General features: G+C 51.7%; 1 long non-coding RNA gene across 1 annotated transcript; it reads right to left on the bottom strand.

Moving 5' to 3' along the window:
• Nucleotides 1-1,415: 1,415 nt before the first annotated feature.
• LOC126088589 (uncharacterized) lies at nt 1,416-16,545 on the bottom strand. The gene is made up of 3 exons (XR_007519979.1): nt 16,445-16,545; nt 12,260-12,378; nt 1,416-1,467 (listed from the first exon to the last, which is right to left on the bottom strand). It is a non-coding gene; the product is annotated as an uncharacterized LOC126088589 (long non-coding RNA).
• Between the last annotated feature and the right edge of the window lie 5,674 nt (nt 16,546-22,219).

Here is a 22,219-nt window from a genome sequence, read left to right on the forward strand (position 1 = left end):
GAGCGCTGCAGGAAGTAATACACGGCTAATATAGCAAATTTCACCTCACCAGGCGAAACACAACAGCAAACTCGAGGAGCATCTGTCAGAAGTACACAAGTTGTGTATCTCTGCTGGTGGACTTTCTACAATAAGCACGAAATTTTCAAGTTGGCCAAAAAGGGAGAACAACAGGATGGTGTCACTGTCAGTCTTTTAAGGTAGCCAAATGCCTCATCACTAGAAAAAACACATCAGAAAACATGAGGAGCAACTAGGCTGGAGTAAGTGTGACTTCCTTAAGATAGCCAACTGGTTGTGTATCGCTGCTGTCAGACTGGTCCCAGTAGTCATGAAAATGTGAAGATGATGAAAAAGTTTAAGCAACTGGCGGGATTAACTATGCCTCTCTTAAGGTAGCCAAATGAATCGTCACCTTTCCATCATTTCAGCAAACACGATTAGAAACTGGCGGGTGTAATTATGACACTCTTAAGGTAGTAACTACCTCGTCCCCAGACCAAGCACATCAGCATACACGAGGAGCACCTGCTGGTCGTGACTACGACTCTCTTAAGGTAGCCAAATAGCTGCGTAACGCTGCTGGCAGACAGTTCACACTAAGTATAAAATGTGAAGATGCCAAAAATGTGGAGCAACTGGAGGGAGTAACTGTGACTCTCTTAAGGTATCAAATGCCTCATTACCAGGCGAAATACATCAGCAAACTGGAGAAGCAAGTGACAGGAGTGGTGGTGGTGGTTGTTGGGATGTTTAAGGGGGACTAACCAGCTAAGGTCATCAGTCCCCCATTCCAAAAACAAGCGAGACAAAGTCGCAGAGCAGATAAAACCCCAAGCGGAAGGAGACTGCCCCCCCCCCCCCCCCAGGTGCTAAAGAACACAAATTAGGCAACGAACATTACAGAAAAGAAGAGTACAGACGAACACCAGGCAGAAAGAAATAGAAGAAAAGAAGATGGCCGGAGACTGGTTGACTGACCACGACAACAAAAAAGGGAAAGAGTCAACCATCCGATGAGACACCAAAACAGCAACAAATATGGAGAGACGCGAGGACAAAAGACACAGAAACGGAAGAGTGCAGGTCCCCCTAAATGGATCCATAAAAAGGACTAGCATGGATAAAATGTAAAACATTGTCAGCCATGGAGACATCGTCGCATAAAATCAAAGGCAAGGTGCCCGGGAAATTAAAAGACTGCCGAAGGGTGCGCAGTCGGGGACACTCCAATAAAACGTGGGCGACCGTCAGCCGGGACCCACACCGACAGAGGGGGGGATCCTCCTGACGTAAAAGATGGCCGTGCGTCAGGTATGTATGGCCGATGCGGAGCCGACACAGGATGACAGAGTCCCTGCGAGAAGACCGCAGGGAGGAGCGCCACACATCGGTCGTCTCCTTGACAGCCCGCAGTTTATTCTGGGCAGTCATGCCTCGCCACTCAGCAGACCACACCCCAAGCACCTTACGGCGCAACACCAGCTGCAGGTCGCGAGCTGTGAGGCCGATCTCCAAAGCTGGGGCGTCGATCGCCCCTTTGGACAGCCTGTCAACACGTTCGTTCCCCGGGATGCCAACGTGACCTGGCGTCCAAACCAAGACCACCGAACGACCAGAGCGGGCAATGGCGGAAACAGACTCCTGAATAGAGGACACCAGAGGAGAAGAGGGATAGCAGCGGTCGATGGCCTGAAGGCTGCTCAGGGAGTCACTGCAGATGACGACGGACCTACCTGAGCAGAAACGCATATGCTCAAGAGCGCGCAAGATAGCCACCAGCTCTGCAGTAGAAATACTGCAGCCAGCCGGCAAGGAGCGTTGCTCAACATGGGCAGCGTGAGCAAAAGCGTAGGCAGTGCGACCATCAACCAGGGAACCATCAGTGTAGACAGGCTCACAGCCCAGAAATGATTCGAGGAGCGCAAGAAAACGGCGACGGAGGGCCACAGGCGGAACCAAGTCCTTAGGTCCCTGTCCCAAATCCAGACGGACGGACGGCCGGGACAAACACCAGGGAGGCGTAGGTGTACGGACCTGGAAGGGAGGCAGAAGAGGGAATGATCCCAGTTCTGACAGCAGGGACTGGACACGGACAGCTACGGAAAGCCCAGACCTAGGTCGCCGTTCGGGCAGATGGAGGACCATGGCAGGTAAAAGCAGGCGACGATTCGGATGGTCTGGCGAGCAATGCACGTGGACAGCATAGTCGACGAGCAGTCGATGGCGGCGAATCCGCAGCGGGGGAACCCCGGCCTCCACCAGTAGACTACCCATGTGGCTGGTGCGAAAAGCGCCAGTTCACAGGCCGAACCCCACAGTGGTGTATGGGGTCTAACAACTTCAACACTGAGGGTGATGCAGACCCATAGGCCAGGCACCCATAATCAAGCCGGGACTGCACAAGGGCTCTGTACAATCGCAGCAGCGTGCAGCGATCTGCACCCCAAGACATGTGGCTAAGGCAGCGGAGGGCGTTGAGGTGCCGCCAGCATTTTTGCTTCAGCTGAGTAACATGAGGAACCCATGTGAGCCAGGCATCAAACACGAGTCCCAAGAAGCGGGAAGTGTCCACCACTTCAAGCAGGTGGCCGCCGAGGTAAAGTTCAGGATGAGGGTGGACCGTCCGACGCCTGCAGAAGTGCATAACTCAAGTCTTGGCTGCAGAGAACTGAAAACCATGAGTCAGAGCCCATGATGCTGCCTTGCGAATGGCGACTTGCAGCCTGCGGTCGGCGACTCCCGTAGTCGTGGAGCTAAATGAGATGCAGAAGTCGTCGGCATACAAAGAAGGAGACACCGACGACCCCACTGCTACAGCCAGACCATTAATGGCCACTAGAAATAAGGAGACGCTCAACACTGAGCCCTGTGGGACCTCATTTTCCTGTATATAAGATGAACTAGAGGTGGCACCGACTTGCACCCGGAAAGAGGTTGTGGTGGTGGTTGTTAGGATGTTTAAGGGGGACTAAACAGCTAAGGTCATCAGTCCCCCATTCCAAAAACAGGCGAGACATTAAGGCGCGGAGCAGATAAAACCCCTAGGGGAAGGATACTCCCCCCAGGCCCTAAAAGAACACAAATGCGGTAACGAATACGACAGACACGAAGAGGACAGATGAACACCAGACAGAAAGAAACAGAAGAAAAGAAGATGGCCAGAGACTGGTTGACTGACCACGACAACAAAATAATGAAAGAGTCAGCCAACCGACTACACACTAAAAGCTGCAACCAAATATGAGAGACTCGAGGACAAGAGACACACAAAGGGAAAGGTGCAGGACCACTCTAAATGGAACCATAAAAAGGGCTAGCACGGATAAAATGTAAAACACTGTCAGCCATGGAGGTATCGTCGCATAAAATCAAAGGCAAGGTGCCCGGGAGATTAAAAGACTGCCGAAGGGTGCGCAGTCGGGGACACTCCAATAAAACGAGGGCGACCATCAGCCGGGACCCACACCGACAGAGGGGGGGATCCTCCTGACGTAAAAGATGGCTGTGCGTCAGGTATGGTGGTGGTTGTGGTGGTTGTTGGGATGTTTAAGGGGGACTAAACCGCTAAGGTCATCAGTCCCCCATTCCAAAAACAAGCGAGACAAAGTCGCAGAGCAGATAAAACCCCAAGGGGAAGGAGACTGCCCCCCCAGGTGCTAAAGAACACAAATTAGGCAACGAACACTACAGAAAAGAAGAGTACAGACGAACACCAGGCAGAAAGAAATAGAAGAAAAGAAGATGGCCGGAGACTGGTTGACTGACCACGACAACAACAAAGGGAAAGAGTCAACCATCCGATGAGACACCAAAACAGCAACAAATATGGAGTGACGCGAGGACAAATGACACAGAAACGGAAAATGCAGGACCCCCCTAAATGGATCCATAAAAAGGACTAGCACGGATAAAATGTAAAACATTGTCAGCCATGGAGGCATCGTCGCATAAAATCAAAGGCAAGGTGCCCGGGAAATTAAAAGACTGCCGAAGGGTGCGCAGTCGGGGACACTCCAATAAAATGTGGGCGACCGTCAGCCGGGACCCACACCGACACAGGGGGGGATCCTCCTGACGCAAAAGATGGCCGTGCGTCAGGTACATATGGCCGATGCGGAGCCGACACAGGATGACAGAGTCCCTGTGAGAAGACTGCAGGGAGGAGGGCCACACATCGGTCGTCTCCTTGACAGCCCGCAGTTTATTCTGGGCTGTCATGCCATGCCACTCAACAGATCACACCCCAAGCACCTTACGGCGCAACACCAGCTGCAGGTCGCGAGCTGTGAGGCCGATCTCCAAAGCTGGGGCGTCGATCGCCCCTTTGGCCAGCCTGTCAACACGTTCGTTCCCCGGGATGCCAACATGACCTGGCGTCCAAACCAAGACCACCGAACGACCAGAGCGTGCAATGGCGGAAACAGACTCCTGAATAGAGGACACCAGAAGAGAAGAGGGATAGCAGCGGTCGATGGCCTGAAGGCTGCTCAGGGAGTCACTGCAGATGACGACGGACCTACCTGAGCAGAACCGCATATGCTCAAGAGCGCGCAAGATGGCCACCAGCTCTGCAGTAAAAATACTGCAGTCAGCCGGCAAGGAGCGTTGCTCAACATGGGCAGCGTGAGCTAAAGCGTAGGCAGTGCGACCATCAACCAGGGAACCATCAGTGTAGACAGGCTCACAGCCCGGAAATGATTCGAGGAGCACAAGAAAACGGCGACGGAGGGCCACAGGTGGAACCGAGTCCTTAGGTCCCTGCGCCAAATCCAGACGGACGGACGGCCGGGACAAACACCAGGGAGGCGTAGGTGTACGGATCCGGAAGGGAGGCAGAAGAGGGAACGACCCCAGTTCTGACAGCAGGGACTGGACACGGACAGCTACGGAAAGCCCAGACCTAGGTCGCCGTTTGGGCAGATGGAGGACCATGGCAGGGAAAAGCAGGCGACGATTGGGATGGCCTGGCGAGCAATGCACGTGGACAGCATAGCCGGCGAGCAGTCAATGGTGGTGAATCCGCAGCGGGGGAACCCCGGCCTCCACCAGTAGACTATCCACGGGGCTGGTACGAAAAGCGCCAGTTGCAAGCCGAACCCCACAGTGGTGTATGGGGTCTAACAACTTCAACACTGAGGGTGATTCAGACCCATAGACCGGGCTTCCATAATCAAGCCGGGACTGCACAAGGGCTCTGTACAATCGCAGCAGCGTGCAGTGATCTGCATCCCAAGACGTATGGCTAAGGCAGCGGAGGGCGTTGAGGTGCCGCCAGCATTTTTGTTTCAGCTGAGTAATATGAGGAACCCATGTGAGCCGGGCATCAAACACGAGTCCCAAGAAGTGGCAAGTGTCCACCACTTCAAGCAGGTGGCCGTCGAGGTAAAGTTCAGGATGAGGGTGGACCGTCCGACGCCTGCAGAAGTGCATAACTCGACTCTTGGCTGCAGAGAACTGAAAAACATGAGTCAGAGTGCATGATGCTGCCTTGCGAACGGCGACTTGCAGCCTGCGTTCGGCGACTCCCGTAGTCGTGGAGCTAAATGAGATGCAGAAGTCATCGGCATACAAAGAAGGAGACACCAACGACCCCACAGCTGCAGCCAGACCGTTAATGGCCACTAGAAATAAGGAGACGCTCAACACCGAGCCCTGCGGGACCCCATTTTCCTGTATATAAGATGAACTAGAGGCGGCACCGACTTGCACTCGGAAAGAGCGGCGCAATAAAAAGGTTTGAAGAAAAGCCGGGAGCCGACCACGAAGACACCACTCATGCAACGTGGCGAGGATGTGATGCCGCCATGTGGTGTCATACGCCTTCCGCAGATCGAAAAATACAGCAACGAGATGCTGACGTCGGGCAAAGGCCGTACGGACTGCAGATTCCAGCCGCACCAAATTGTCCGTGGCAGACCGGCCCCGACGGAAGCCACCCTGGGATGGAGCGAGGAGACCGCGCGACTCAAGGACCCAACACAAACGCCGCCCCACCATACGTTCGAGCAATTTGCACAAAACGATAGCTGTCCACCGCTAGTGGGTCCGCACCGGGCTTCAAGATGGGGACAATAGCACCCTCTCGCCATTGCGACGGGAACACGCCTTCGCTCCAAATGCGATTAAATATCGCGAGAATGTGTCTCTGGCAGTCCCTGGAAAGATGCTTCAGCATCTGCGCGTGGATGCAGTCTGGGCCTGGTGCTGTATCAGGGCAATCGGCGAGGGCAGCGAGGAATTCCCTCTCGCTGAAAGGAGCATTGTATGTTTCAGAACGACGCGTGTGGAATGAGAACGGCGTCCGCTCGGCTCGCTCCTTTAGAGAGCGAAAGGCGGGGGGATAGGATGCAGTCGCAGAGCTCTGAGCAAAGTGCGCGTCCAGCCGTTAAGCAATGGCGGCAGCGTCCGTGCAGACAGCGCCGTCCAAGGAGAGCCCAGGGACACCCATAGGGGTCTGGTATCCGTAAATCCGCCGGATCCGGGACCACACGGACGAGGGGGAGACATGGGAGCCCAAGGATGAGACATACCTCTCCCAGCACTCCTGCTTACGCCGTGCAATATGACGACGGGCGAAGGCACGGAGCCTCTTAAAGGTGATGAGGGTCTCAAGAGACGGGTGCCGCCTATGACGCTGGAGAGCCCGTCGACGGTCGCGAATAGCCTCAGCAACCTCCGGCGACCACCAGGGTACAGCCCTCCTCCGAGGGTGGCCAGAAGAACGGGGGATGGCAGCCTCGGCCGCTGAAATGATGGACGTGGTTAAAACACGCACCACCTCGTCAATGTCACCCTGTGGGGGAGACTCAATGGTTGCAGCGGAAGTAAAAGCAGGCCAGTCAGCCCTGTGGAGAGCCCAGCGGGGCAAGCGCCCAGAAGAATGACACTGGGGCAGTGACAAATAGATGGGAAAATGGTCACTACCACACAGGTCAGGATGCACTCTCCAGTGGAGGGATGGGACAAGTCCAGGGCTGCAAATAGAGAGATCGATGGCTGAGAACGAGCCATGGGCCACAGTGAAATGCGTGGAAGCACCAGTGTTCAAGAGGCTAAGGTCGAGCTGAGCCAACACATGCTCCACGGCCCGACCGCGGTCATCGGAGACAGTCCCACCCCATAGAGGGTTGTGGGCATTGAAATCGCCCAGCAGCAAAAAAGGTGGCGGCAGTTGGGCTATCAGAGCAGCCAGGACATGCTGCGCGACAGCACCATCAGGTGGAAGGTAAATACTGCAGACGGTAATAGCCTGTGGCGTCCACACCCGAACAGCGACAGCCTCTAAAGCTGTTTGTAGAGGTACAAACTCGCTGTGAAGAGAGTTAAGGACATATATGCAGACGCCACCAGACACCCTTTCATAAGCTGCCCGGTTCTTAAAATAACCCCGATAGCCACGGAGGGCGGGGATTCGCATTGCTGGAAACCAAGTTTCCTGCAGAGCAATGCAAAGGAAAGGATGACGGCTGATAAGTTGGCGGAGCTCAGCTAGATGATGGAAGAAACCGCAGCAGTTCCACTGGAGGATGGTATTAGCCATGGATGGGAAAGGCGTGAAGGGACTGGGGAGGCAGATTACGCCTCCGGGGCCCCTGCTGCTACTGAGTCACCACCTGGACAACAGCTCTCTATTGCATCCGAGGGACTGGCGAGATCCATGTCCTCAGTGGACGCCAGAATCTCCACCTCATCCTCAGACGCAGAGCTTGTAGGAAGCGGTGGAATGGGTGCCACCGCAATGTCGGTAGCCTTGGGGAGTTTCTTCTTCTTGTGCTTCTCGCACTGCGCCTTGGGTGGTTCAGGCTGGGAGGGCGTCACTGGGTCAGTCTCAGGGACAGACGATGACCGTGTGTCCCGACGACCAGGGACTGGCGGTTGTTTGAGCCACTTGTGGCTGTCGGCTTTGGAACCGGTCAGAACGTGCAAAGGGAGGTCCCCAAGGGACCCCTTCCTTACGAGAGTAGCCGAAGAAGTCTTACGCTTCTCCGGCTGGGAAGGGGGGACTGATGTCCCCGATGGTTGAGGGGGTGTTGCTCCTGAAGTAGATGGAGCAGGAGCAACAGGAGGTTTAGTGCCCCCCACCATCAAGGGGGCCGGTGTGGGACTTCGACTCTGAGAGCTGACTGGAGTGGATGGAATTGTAGAAGGAGTGACAGTTGTGGCATAAGAAGCTGTCATGCGCACTGGATGAAGCCGATCATATTTCCGCTTCGCCTCAGTGTACGTCAGGCGGTCGAGAGTCTTGATTTCCATGATCTTCCGCTCCTTCTGCAGAATCGAACAGTCTGGCGAGCAAGGCGGATGGTGCACACCACAGTTCACACAGATTGGAGGCGGCGCACAGGGATGATCAGGATGGGAAGGTCGACCGCAATCGCGACAGACGAGGTCGGAAGCACAGCGTGAAGACATGTGGCCGAACTTCCAACACTTGAAGCACCGCATCGGGGGAGGGATATACGGCTTGACATCACAATGGTACACCATCACCTTGACCTTCTCAGGTAACGTGTCACCCTCGTAGGCCAAGATGAAGGCACCGGTGGCAACTTGACGATCCCTCGGACCCCGGTGGACGCGCCGGACGAAATGGACACTTCGGCGCTCCAGGTTGCGCGCAGCTCGTCATCGGACTGTAAAAGGAGATCGCGGTGAAAAATAATTCCCTGGACCATATTTAAGCTGTTATGTGGGGTGATAGTAACAGACACATCCCCCAACTTCGTACAAGCCAGCAAGGCTCGTGACTGGGCAGAGGATGCCGTTTTTATCAACACCGATCCAGACCGCATCTTGGACAAGCCCTCCACCTCCCCGAACTTGTCCTCTAAATGTTCGACAAAGAACTGAGGCTTCACAGACACAAACGAGTCCCCGTCAGCTCTGGTACAGACGAGATACCGGGACGAGTATCTTTCGTTCTCATTCACAGCCTTTCGTTCCTCCCATGGTGTGGCCAGGGAGGGGAACGATTTGGGGTCATACACATTAGCCTTAAAGTGAGCTTTGGAACGCTTAGAGACTGCTGATGGCTGGCCGCCAGCGAGAGATGATGTACCACGCTTCATTGCGGGTCATCCGCCCTGATGCCACCTACTCCGACCAAGGGCCCTCCCCACGGGCGCCACCCAGCCACAGCAAAGGCCACCTGGCAGGATGGCCATTGCCGGGAGTCCCGATGCCCCAGGGCGATGGGCATCTACTCCTTGGCATACGTGGGGAGTTAACGCGCAGGCATCAGTAGAGCGATCCCTGTGTTGTCAGGGGGCTACAACCAAGAGGGTACATGGCGGCCCCACCACAACGGACTGGCTACCGTGCTGGATCTTAGGTGCAAAAATGGCCAAGGTCGTCGTCGCAGTTAAAAGAAACACTGCAGAGTGCAGCGTGGTAATCGCCCAAGAGATCGAAAACGAGCGGGACACCATTGCAACGACGAGAAAGACGGCTAAAGGTCTAATTGCACGACGGATACAATGCACCATGTAAGGCGCCCTTCCCCAAGTGGCTCGCTCTTCGGAATAATTTAGAAAGATGGAGGTCAAACCCGAGAGGGGACCATCACATAAGGCGCCGAAACATTTGAGACTCCTTTTAGTCGCCTCTTACGACAGGCAGGAATACCGCGGGCCTATTATAACCCCCGAACCCGCAGGGGGGGACAGGAGTAACTACGATTCTCTTAAGGTAGCCAACTAGCCTTTATTGCTGCTATCAGACTGGCCACAATAAGAATGAAAATGTGAAGTTGGCCAAAAGGGGGAGGAGCAGGATAGAGTCACTATGACTAACTTAAGGTAGCCAAATGCATCGTCACCAGATCAAACACATCAGTAAATCGTTTACTGTTATTGTGATAACACAACCAATCATCCACAGGAATGCTGCTTATTATATTGCCAAACATAAGAGGTACACAACAAACTGAAGGCTTGAAAAAATGTAATTAGTCATTCTCCCATCAAAAAATTAAGACCCTCTCGGTAGCTGAAGAAACTGAGAAGTTTCCCACATTTCACATAAAACTTGATTATTGTACTGACAGTTCCCTCAAATAGACTATCTTGTGCAGAAGTGAACATATCTTTCACATGATTTATATTTATGTGTTGATTTACAAGGCCCTACGCTTGTTCCATTAAGTGAACAATATTAGAAATTAAGTTTCGAATTTTACTCACAGTATTCAGCCTAAATATTAGTTCATACTTAAAGAACATTTTAACATTTCACCGTAACAGTGCTGTGAATACTGTGTGTACCTTCTGTTGCAGCTGCAAGGATAATATTTCTAATAGTGACTGATTATCTCAGTACACATAATACGAAACACCAGTAACAGTTCAAACATCGACTGATGTGTACTGGACAGTTAATTAGCTAAGGTTATGGCAAGACTCACACGACATTCCTGTCACTTCGCACTACTTGCAGTTACAGTTATATTCTTAAAGTAAGTTGACTGATTCCATCTACTCCATTATTTAACTGCATCACATCTGGTGAATGCGGTAGTGAAAAATAACTGGCAGTTATTGATAACCATTACAAATAACTGATATAAAAATAACTGTAACTGTGCTATCTGATATTACAAAATAACTGCTCGACGCATCTCTACTCACTCATAACCTCGGAAAGCATCATATGGCTTCAGGTATCTGTTTGGTGGATCTACATTCTGCGTTTCTTGAGAAAGAACTTCATTTCTAGAATTCTTAATAGATATCTTGTAGTTTGTTGTAATATAACAAGGAAGAGTCAATCCACTCATTATTTCTTTGATTTGTTTGGAAACAACAAATGTAAGATAAAGTGAACCAAATTCTCCAGAATTTGTAGTAATTAGTTATATCTAGCTGAAAATTTCTCTTTGCATTCAATCCTGTAAAGACTATGGCTTTTGATTCAAAGAAAGATATGGGTATGTTCAGATTTTTATTCTTTCTTGGTCTAGCTCAAGTGAATATTCTGGATCATATCTAACCACAGCAACATGGAGTTCCATTGAACCCTCAGCAGTTTTGGCTTTCTTGGGAAGTAGCTTGATCACGGTCAGCTCATTGAAGAAGTACATCATTTCCACCAGAACTACAAGCTGTTGTCACCTTCCCACATCATTTCTTCATAATCTGTAAAGAACGCACCAAGCAAGTCTAGTGGAAGAAGTTCTTCATTTTCCTTTACTTTTTATCTTCCCATTACTGAGGATATGGTTTTCCATGGTTAATTCGTTGACTGGAGGCGATATCAATTGCATAAGATTAGATGAGGAAAAAAAAGGATGCTCCATTATATACTAAACATTGTTTCGTTTTTTTATGGTGGTTACCTTGAACAGCGTTGCCACATAGATGCACATAAATTTTTCATTGGATTTCCCACGATATATTGGATAATCTGTACCATCAGCTCCAATAATACTGAAGCTCATGTACAGATGAGCTTGATGACAATGAACCCAAGCACCTCCAATATTTATGTTAATCTCTGTGTCCTTATTGGGAACATTTAGTGGGTGGTGGTGGTGGTGGTTGTTAGGATGTTTAAGGGGGACTAAACAGCTAAGGTCATCAGTCCCCCATTCCAAAAACAGGCGAGACATTAAGGCGCGGAGCAGATAAAACCCCTAGGGGAAGGATACTCCCCCCCAGGCCCTAAAAGAACACAAATGCGGTAACGAGTACGACAGACACGAAGAGGACAGATGAACACCAGACAGAAAGAAACAGAAGAAAAGAAGATGGCCGGAGACTGGTTGACTGACCACGACAACAAAAAAAGGGAAAGAGTCAGCCAACCGACTACACACTAAAAGCTGCAACCAAATATGAGAGACTCGAGGACAAGAGACACACAAAGGGAAAGGTGCAGGACCACTCTAAATGGAACCATAAAAAGGACTAGCACGGATAAAATGTAAAACACTGTCAGCCATGGAGGCATCGTCGCATAAAATCAAAGGCAAGGTGCCCGGGAGATTAAAAGACTGCCGAAGGGTGCGCAGTCGGGGACACTCCAATAAAACGTTGGCGACCGTCAGCCGGGACCCACACCAACACAGAGGGGGATCCTCCTGACGTAAAAGATGGCCGTGCGTCAGGTATGTATGGCCGATGCGGAGCCGACACAGGATGACAGAGTCCCTGCGAGAAGACCGCAGGGAGGAGCGCCACACATCGGTCGTCTCCTTGACAGCCCGCAGTTTATTCTGGGCTGTCATGCCATGCCACTCAACAGACCACACCCCAAGCACCTTACGGCGCAACACCAGCTGCAGGTCGCGAGCTGTGAGGCCGATCTCCAAAGCTGGGGCGTCGATCGCCCCTTTGGCCAGCCTGTCAACACGTTCGTTCCCCGGGATGCCAACGTGACCTGGCGTCCAAACCAAGACCACCGAACGACCAGAGCGGGCAATGGCGGAAACAGACTCCTGAATAGAGGACACCAGAGGAGAAGAGGGATAGCAGCAGTCGATGGCCTGAAGGCTGCTCAGGGAGTCACTGCAGATGACGACGGACCTATCTGAGCAGAAACGCATATGCTCAAGAGCGCGCAAGATGGCCACCAGCTCTGCAGTAAAAATACTGCAGCCAGCCGGCAAGGAGCGTTGCTCAACATGGGCAGCGTGAGCAAAAGCGTAGGCAGTGCGACCATCAACCAGGGAACCATCAGTGTAGACAGGCTCACAGCCCGGAAATGATTCGAGGAGCGCAAGAAAACGGCGACGGAGGGCCACAGGTGGAACCGAGTCCTTAGGTCCCTGTGCCAAATCCAGACGGACGGACGGCCGGGACAAACACCAGGGAGGCGTAGGTGTACGGACCCGGAAGGGAGGCAGAAGAGGGAACGACCCCAGTTCTGACAGCAGGGACTGGACACGGACAGCTACGGAAAGCCCAGACCTAGGTCGCCGTTCAGGCAGATGGAGGACCATGGTAGGGAAAAGCAGGCGACGATTGGGATCGTCTGGCAAGCAATGCACGTGGACAGCATAGTCGGCGAGCAGTCGATGGCGTCGAATCCGCAGCGGGGGAACTCCGGCCTCCACCAGTAGACTATCCACGGGGCTGGTGCGAAAAGCGCCAGTTGCAAGCCGAACCCCACAGTGGTGTATGGGGTCTAACAACTTCAACACTGAGGGTGATGCAGACCGATAGGCCAGGCACCCATAATTTCATTTTCCTTACTTTTTATCTTCCCATTACTGAGGATATGGTTTTCCATGGTTAATTCGTTGACTGGAGGCGATATCAATTGCATAAGATTAGATGAGGAAATAAAAGGATGCTCCATTATATACTAAACATTGTTTCGTTTTTTTTTTATGGTGGTTACCTTGAATAGCGTTGCCACATAGATGCACATAAATTTTTCATTGGATTTTCCACGATATATTGGATAATCTGTACCATCAGCTCCAATAATACTGAAGCTCATGTACAGATGAGCTTGATGAGAATGAAACCAAGCACCTCCAATATTTATGTTAATCTCTGTGTCCTTATTGGGAATGAGTAAAACTAATAGTTCTCGATCTTGTTCATTTAAAAGGATTAAAATTTACAGAGACATTTCTAAAACAACAGTTACATTAGCACCATCAGAATCAATCAATGCATCATTTTCATCAGTTACAGGTATTTCCAGTTCTTAACTAGTATTAAAAATTTGAATATATACAGAATAATGTAGATCATGAATTATTGGAGCACCAAATTGTGCATCAGGCTGGAATGAAGCAGTAATACTATTTTCTTGGTGAAAATAATCATCATTATTACAGACAACAACCAAATGAATATTAATGTCAATTGACTTGAATGAAATAACTTTAGGAACATCATTAGCAACAATTTGATTGCCAAATCCAAACATACTGCCAGTACTATGTTTTATAACCATCTAAAATTTTACATTCCCCTCAGTAATGACTCTGTTTAATATTTTATCTACTGTAATATGTATATTTGGCGAATAGGTGTGAATAAAATTTTCTAATATTTTTAAATTATACTGACCAATAGGCGTTTCTTCTTAGTTGCTCTCGGCGTGATCTTGTAGAGGCCAGCTACTCCGTAGCTGTCATCTTTGCCACACGACGCGACTCTGCAGTCGGCTGGGCGTAGGAAACTCGCTGATCTGACTGGAATCTGCTATTCTCGTACATCACGCGACAAAATCTGTAGTAAAACACGTATAATAAAGCTTTACAAACTCACAAATAAACTCTCGAGTCTTCCCAAAAAACAGTCAACTCCCATTATAATATGAGGCGACAACACACGATAATTCGCTTTAAATTTGACGCATTACACTTTTAGGGGTCGTCTCGTGTCGACCTCGTGTTGTCTAATCTCGCAGCACTTCCCACTGTGTGCTGTTGGCTCGCCAGTGGCTTGCATTCTGGATTTACGTCCAAAAATCTGTGAGCGTTCCTTCACGTGTCTCTCTGCATTTCTGAGATGTTAAGGGAGATACATCCCAATCACAAGGCCGCTTGCTTTTAACGGACGTGCTTGTAATCATTCGCTCCAATACATCAGGTACTTATTGGTGGGTACGGTCTCCCTGCTGTACGTGTGTTTAAACGTTGTGCGATCTACGACACTCTCGGTGAACCCATTTACAGCTTAAGATTCCAAGAAACTTCACGCATACAACATTAATTCATTCTATGATCCCTATGTGACATAGTGACTCACCAAATATTGAAGAACGTGAAACTTTATACGTAATACTCCACAGATAGTTTTACCGGCCTTTGATTTGACTTAGAGGACCAGATTTTCGAGAATCTACAGTTTAAAGTGATCTCAGAACCACGATGGAACTCAGGATTTTTCACACTTGCAAATGATCATAAAAGGACGTTCACCGTAATTTCACCGACATTTGATTCGCTGGTGCTCCACAATAGATGAAGATGCAAAGACTGAACAAATATCTTCACGAATCAAAAGTCACAAATATCATTAATACTCTTTTCACAGCTGAATAATTAGGTATGTATTTTCCCTGTTTTTGACACACTGAAGTTATCCCTCAACTACATATGTCTACATGCTGTTACTTCCAAATAACTGTACGGCATGATTTGTGACTCATTAATCAAATAGCCAACGGACAAAAGACTAGAATGCGTGTAGTACTGAACATTAGATTAGCATACGTTAAGTACAGTATAACGTGTGGAGAAATACTTTGGGTGATTTTTGCTGCAAGGATGTCCTTATTAGCTTAAATTTAGTGGAGTTTGCGACACTATCAATAGTATCCTGATAAGAATATCTACTGACGAAGAAATCATAAGTGACTTTTTGATCGGATAATGTAATGGTCCGATTACAGACGTTTCTTTGGTCATACTTAAAGTATTCAACTAATATTTATAAACGAAGACAATAAATCATGAACGGTTGCTGACTGGTGGGAAAAGAGGGGCAGCTTGTGTGAGATGGTTTTATCAATTACTTTGTGAAAATCTGTAGCATGCCTATCGCAAAGAACATCTGAGCAGCCACACAGCTTCCGTTGGGGGAATGCAGTAGCTGGGCGAGCGATGAGAATCTGCGGGAGGGTGGTGGTGGTGGTGGTGGTTGTTGGGATGTTTAAGGGGGACTAAACAGCTAAGGTCATCAGTCCCCCATTCCAAAAAACAAGCGAGACAAGGTCGCAGAGCAGATAAAACCCCAAGGGGAAGGAGACTGCCCCCCCCCCCAGGTCCTAAAGAACACAAATTAGGCAACGAACACTACAGACAAGAAGAGTACAGACGAACACCAAGCAGAAAGAAATAGAAGAAAAGAAGATGGCCGGAGACTGGTTGACTGACCACGACAACAAAAAAGGGAAAGAGTCAACCATCCGATGAGACACCAAAACAGCAACAAATATGGAGAGACGCGAGGACAAAAGACACAGAAACGGAAAAGTGCAGGACCCCCCTAAATGGATCCATAAAAAGGACTAGCACGGATAAAATGTAAAACATTGTCAGCCATGGAGGCATCGTCGCATAAAATCAAAGGCAAGGTGCCCGGGAAATTAAAAGACTGCCGAAGGGTGCGCAGTCGGGGACACTCCAATAAAATGTGGGCAACCGTCAGCCGGGACCCACACCGACACAGGGGGGGATCCTCCTGACGTAAAAGATGGCCGTGCGTCAGGTATGTATGGCCGATGCGGAGCCGACACAGGATGACAGAGTCCCTGCGAGAAGACCGCAGGGAGGAGCGCCACACATCGGCCGCCTCCTTGACAGCCCGCAGTTTATTCTGGGCTGTCATGCCATGCCACTCAACAGACCACACCCCAAGCACCTTACGGCGCAACACCAGCTGCAGGTCGCGAGCTGTGAGGCCGATCTCCAAAGCTGGGGCGTCGATCGCCCCTTTGGCCAGCCTGTCAACACGTTCGTTCCCCGAGATGCCAACGTGACCTGGCGTCCAAACCAAGACCACCGAACGACCAGAGCGGGCAATGGCGGAAACAGACTCCTCAATAGAGGACACCAGAGGAGAAGAGGGATAGCAGCGGTCGATGGCCTGAAGGCTGCTCAGGGAGTCACTGCAGATGACGACGGACCTACCTGAGCAGAAACGCATATGCTCAAGAGCGCGCAAGATGGCCACCAGCTCTGCAGTAAAAATACTGCAGCCAGCCGGCAAGGAGTGTTGCTCAACATGGGCAGTGTGAGCAAAAGCGTAGGCAGTGCGACCATCAACCAGGGAACCATCAGTGTAGACAGGCTCACAGCCCGGAAATGAGTCGAGGAGCGCAAGAAAACGGCGACGGAGGGCCACAGGCGGAACCGAGTCCTTAGGTCCCTGTGCCAAATCCAGACGGACGGACGGCCGGGACAAACACCAGGGAGGCGTAGGTGTACGGACCCGGAAGGGAGGCAGAAGAGGGAACGACCCCAGTTCTGACAGCAGGGACTAGACACGGACAGCTACGGAAAGCCCAGACCTAGGTCGCCGTTCGGGCAGATGGAGGACCATGGCAGGGAAAAGCAGGCGACGATTGGGATGGTCTGGCGAGCAATGCACGTGGACAGCATAGTCGGCGAGCAGTCGATGGCGGTGAATCCGCAGCGAGGGAACCCCGGCCTCCACCAGTAGACTATCCACGGGGCTGGTACGAAAAGCGCCAGTTGCAAGCCGAGTAATATGAGGAACCCATGTGAGCCGGGCATCAAACACGAGTCCCAAGAAGCGGCAAGTGTCCACCACTTCAAGCAGGTGGCCGTCGAGGTAAAGTTCAGGATGAGGGTGGACCGTCCGACGCCTGCGGAAGTGCATAACTCGAGTCTTGGCTGCAGAGAACTGAAAACCATGAGTCAGAGTCCATGATGCTGCCTTGCGAACGGCGACTTGCAGCCTGCGTTCGGCGACTCCCGTAGTCGTGGAGCTAAATGAGATGCAGAAGTCGTCGGCATACAAAGAAGGAGACACCGACGACCCCACGGCTGCAGCCAGACCATTAATGGCCACTAGAAATAAGGAGACACTCAACACCGAGCCCTGCGGGACCCCATTTTCCTGTATATAAGATGAACTAGAGGCGGCACCGACTTGCACCCGGAAAGAGCGGCGCAATAAAAAGGTTTGAAGAAAAGCCGGGAGCCGACCACGAAGACCCCACTCATACAACGTGGCGAGGATGTGATGCCTCCATGTGGTGTCATACGCCTTCCGCAGATCGAAAAATACAGCAACGAGATGCTGACGTCGGGCAAAGGCCGTACGGACTGCAGATTCCAGCCGCACCAAAATGTCCGTGGCAGACCGTCCCCGACGGAAGCCACCCTGGGATGGAGCGAGGAGACCGCGCGACTCAAGGACCCAACACAAACGCCGCCCCACCATACGTTCGAGCAATTTGCACAAAACGATAGCTGTCCACCGCTAGTGGGTTCGCACCGGGCTTCAAGATGGGGACAATAACACCCTCTCGCCATTGCGACGGGAACACGCCCTCACTCCAAATGCGGTTAAAGATGGTGAGGATGTGTCTCTGGCAGTCCCTGGAGAGATGCTTCAGCATCTGTGCGTGGATGCAGTCTGGGCCTGGCGCTGTATCAGGGCAATCGGTGAGGGCAGAGAGGAATTCCCTCTCGCTGAAAGGAGCATTGTATGTTTCAGAACGACACGTGTGGAATGAGAACGGCGTCCGCTCGGCTCGCTCCTTTAGAGAGCGAAAGGCGGGGGGATAGGATGCAGTCGCAGAGCTCTGAGCAAACTGCGCGTCCAGCCGTTCAGCAATGGCGGCAGCGTCTGTGCAGACAGCGCTGTCCAGGGAGAGCCCAGGGACACCCATAGGGGTCTGGTATCCGTAAATCCGCCGGATCCGGGACCACACGAGCGAGGGGGAGACATGGGAGCTCAAGGATGAGACATACCTCTCCCAGCACTCCTGCTTACGCCGTGCAATAAGACGACGGGCGAAGGCACGGAGCCTCTTAAAGGTGATGAGGGTCTCAAGAGACGGGTGCCGCCTATGACGCTGGAGAGCCCGCCGACGGTCGCGAATAGCCTCAGCAACCTCCGGCGACCACCAGGGTACAGCCCTCCTCCGAGGGTGGCCAGAAGAACGGGGGATGGCAGCCTCGGCCGCTGAAATGATGGACGTGGTTAAAACACGCACCACCTCGTCAATGTCACCCTGTGGGGGAGACTCAATGGTTGCAGCGGAAGTAAAAGCCGGCCAGTCAGCCGTGTGGAGAGCCCAGCGGGGCAGGCGCCCAGAAGAATGACACTGGGGCAGTGACAAATAGATGGGAAAATGGTCACTACCACACAGGTCAGGATGCACTCTCCAGTGGAGGGATGGGACAAGTCCAGGGCTGCAAATAGAGAGATCGATGGCCGAGAACGAGCCATGGGCCACAGTGAAATGCGTTGGAGCACCGGTGTTCAAGAGGCTAAGGTCGAGCTGAGCCAACACATGCTCCACGGCCCGACCGCGGTCATCGGAGACAGTCCCACCCCATAGAGGGTTGTGGGCATTGAAATCGCCCAGCAGCAAAAAAGGTGGCGGCAGTTGGGCTATCAGAGCAGCCAGGACATGCTGCGCAACAGCACCATCAGGTGGAAGGTAAATACTGCAGACGGTAATAGCCTGTGGCGTCCACACCTGAACAGCGACAGCCTCTAAAGCTGTTTGTAGAGGTACAAACTCGCTGTGAAGAGAGTTAAGGACATATATGCAGACGCCACCAGACACCCTTTCATAAGCTGCCCGGTTCTTAAAATAACCCCGATAGCCACGGAGGGCGGGGGTTCGCATTGCTGGAAACCAAGTTTCCTGCAGAGCAATGCAAAGGAAAGGATGACGGCTGATAAGTTGGCGGAGCTCAGCTAGATGGTGGAAGAAACCGCTGCAGTTCCACTGGAGGATGGTATTAGCCATGGATGGGAAAGGCGTGAAGGGATTGGGGAGGCAGATTACGCCTCTGGGGCCCCTGCTGCTACTGAGTCACCACCTGGACAACAGCTATCTATTGCATCCGAGGGACTGGCGAGATCCATGTCCTCAGTGGACGCCAGAATCTCCACCTCATCCTCAGACGCAGAGCTTGTAGGAAGCGGTGGAATGGGTGCCACCGCAATGACGGTAGCCTTGGTGAGTTTCTTCTTCTTCTGCTTCTCGCACTGCGCCTTGGGTGGTTCAGGCTGGGAGGGCGTCACTGGGTCAGTCTCAGGGACAGACGATGACCGTGAGTCCCGACGACCAGGGACTGGCGGTTGTTTGAGCCACTTGTGGCTGTCGGCTTTGGAACCGGTCGGAACGTGCGAAGGGAGGTCCCCAAGGGACCCCTTCCTGACGAGAGTAGCCGAAGAAGTCTTACGCTTCTCCGGCTGGGAAGGGGGACTGATGTCCCCGATGGTTGAGGGGGTGTTGCTCCTGAAGTAGATGGAGCAGGAGCAACAGGAGGTTTAGTGCCCCCCACCATCAAGGGGGCAGGTGTGGGACTTCGACTCTGAGAGCTGACTGGAGTGGATGGAATTGTAGAAGGAGTGACAGTTGCGGCATAAGAAGCTGTCATGCGCACTGGATGAAGCCGATCATATTTCCGCTTCGCCTCAGTGTACGTCAGGCGGTCGAGAGTCTTGATTTCCATTATCTTCCGCTCCTTCTGCAGAATCGGACAGTCTGGCGAGCAAGGCGGATGGTGCACACCACAGTTCACACAGATTGGAGGCGGCGCACAGGGATGATCAGGATGGGAAGGTCGACCGCAATCGCGACAGACGAGGTCGGAAGCACAGCGTGAAGACATGTGGCCGAACTTCCAACACTTGAAGCACCGCATCGGGGGAGGGATATACGGCTTGACATCACAACGGTACACCATCACCTTGACCTTCTCAGGTAACGTGTCACCCTCGAAGGCCAAGATGAAGGCACCGGTGGCAACTTGACGATCCCTCGGACCCCGGTGGACGCGCCGGACGAAATGGACACCTCGGCGCTCCAGGTTGGCGCGCAGCTCGTCATCGGACTGTAAAAGGAGATCGCGATGAAAAATAATTCCCTGGACCATATTTAAGCTGTTATGTGGGGTGATAGTAACAGACACATCCCCCAACTTCGTACAAGCCAGCAAGGCTCGTGACTGGGCAGAGGATGCCGTTTTTATCAACACCGATCCAGACCGCATCTTGGACAAGCCCTCCACCTCCCCGAACTTGTCCTCTAAATGTTCGACAAAGAACTGAGGCTTCACAGACACAAACGAGTCCCCGTCAGCTCTGGTACAGACGAGATACCGGAGCGAGTATCTTTCGCTCTCATTCACAGCCTTTCGTTCCTCCCATGGTGTGGCCAGGGAGGGGAACGATTTGGGGTCATACACATTAGCCTTAAAGTGAGCTTTGGAACGCTTAGAGACTGCTGACGGCTGGCCGCCAGCGAGAGATGATGTACCACGCTTCATTGCGGGTCATCCGCCCTGATGCCACCTACTCCGACCAAGGGCCCTCCCCACGGGCGCCACCCAGCCACAGCAAAGGCCACCTGGCAGGATGGCCATTGCCGGGAGTCCCGATGCCCCAGGGCGATAGGCATCTACTCCTTGGCATACGTGGGGAGTTAACGCGCAGGCATCAGTAGAGCGATCCCTGTGTTGTGAGGGGGCTACAACCAAGAGGGTACATGGCGGCCCCACCACAACGGACTGGCTACCGTGCTGGATGTTAGGTGACATGTGGTCCATGGACGTCGTCAGTGCAGAAAATGGCCCTGCACAGTGCTTGGCAGAAAGTGCACGCAGGAGCGTATTCATGCCCAAGCGATGGAGAGCGGGCAGGACTGCAATGCAACGACGAATAAGATGGCGAAAGTTCTCAACACAACATGGACACAATGCACCAAGTAAGGCGCCCTTCCCAAATCGGCTCGCTCTTCGGAAAAATTTTGAGATATGGAGGTCAAACCCGACAGGGGACCATCACATAAGGCCGAAACGTTTGAGACTCCTTTTAGTCGCCTCTTACGACAGGCAGGAATACCGCGGTCCTATTGTAACCCCCGAACCCGCAGGGAGGGCACGAAAGAACGGTCTGAGAACAGAAAATACGACAACCACAAACAGACGTTGTCTTCTCAAGAAACAAGACGATAGTGACATTGTAATGTACTCAGCAGTTGCATTATATTCATCCTCGAGTGGCATGTTTAGAGTCACAAAATGCCCCAGCTACTGCAGCCATCATTGATGTTCTGAGAACTGGTAGAAATTTCGTTACTTTGTGCCGCAGTGCCTGTAATTTTATTGGGAGGATCCACTGTGTTCAAAAATGTTCAAATGTGTGTGAAATCCTATGGGACTTAACTGCTAAGGTCATCAGTCCTTAAGCTTGCACACTACTTAACCTAAATTATCCTAAGGACAAACACACACACCCATGCCCGGGGGAGGACTCGAACCTCCGCCGGGACGATCCACTCTGTACTTAAACCAGTGATGCCAATAGATTTGCATACTTTGCAGCTTTTGAACGGTGCGCTGATCACGTAATTATTACGTACATTAACGTTCAGATTTTTTTTTTTTTTTTTTTTTTTTTAGCTGAGGACATTTCATTGGCGGAACATATTATTGCAGTCAGATGCTAAATCTATGACACCAGTTATTATTTGTACACTCGTCACTTTTTTTCCCCCAACAGCTTTGCTGCAGTGGTAACACTGGTTTCCGTCGGATCCCCGA

The sequence above is a fragment of the Schistocerca cancellata genome, chromosome 6 (assembly GCF_023864275.1).
Source record: "Schistocerca cancellata isolate TAMUIC-IGC-003103 chromosome 6, iqSchCanc2.1, whole genome shotgun sequence".
Taxonomy (NCBI): domain Eukaryota; kingdom Metazoa; phylum Arthropoda; class Insecta; order Orthoptera; family Acrididae; genus Schistocerca; species Schistocerca cancellata.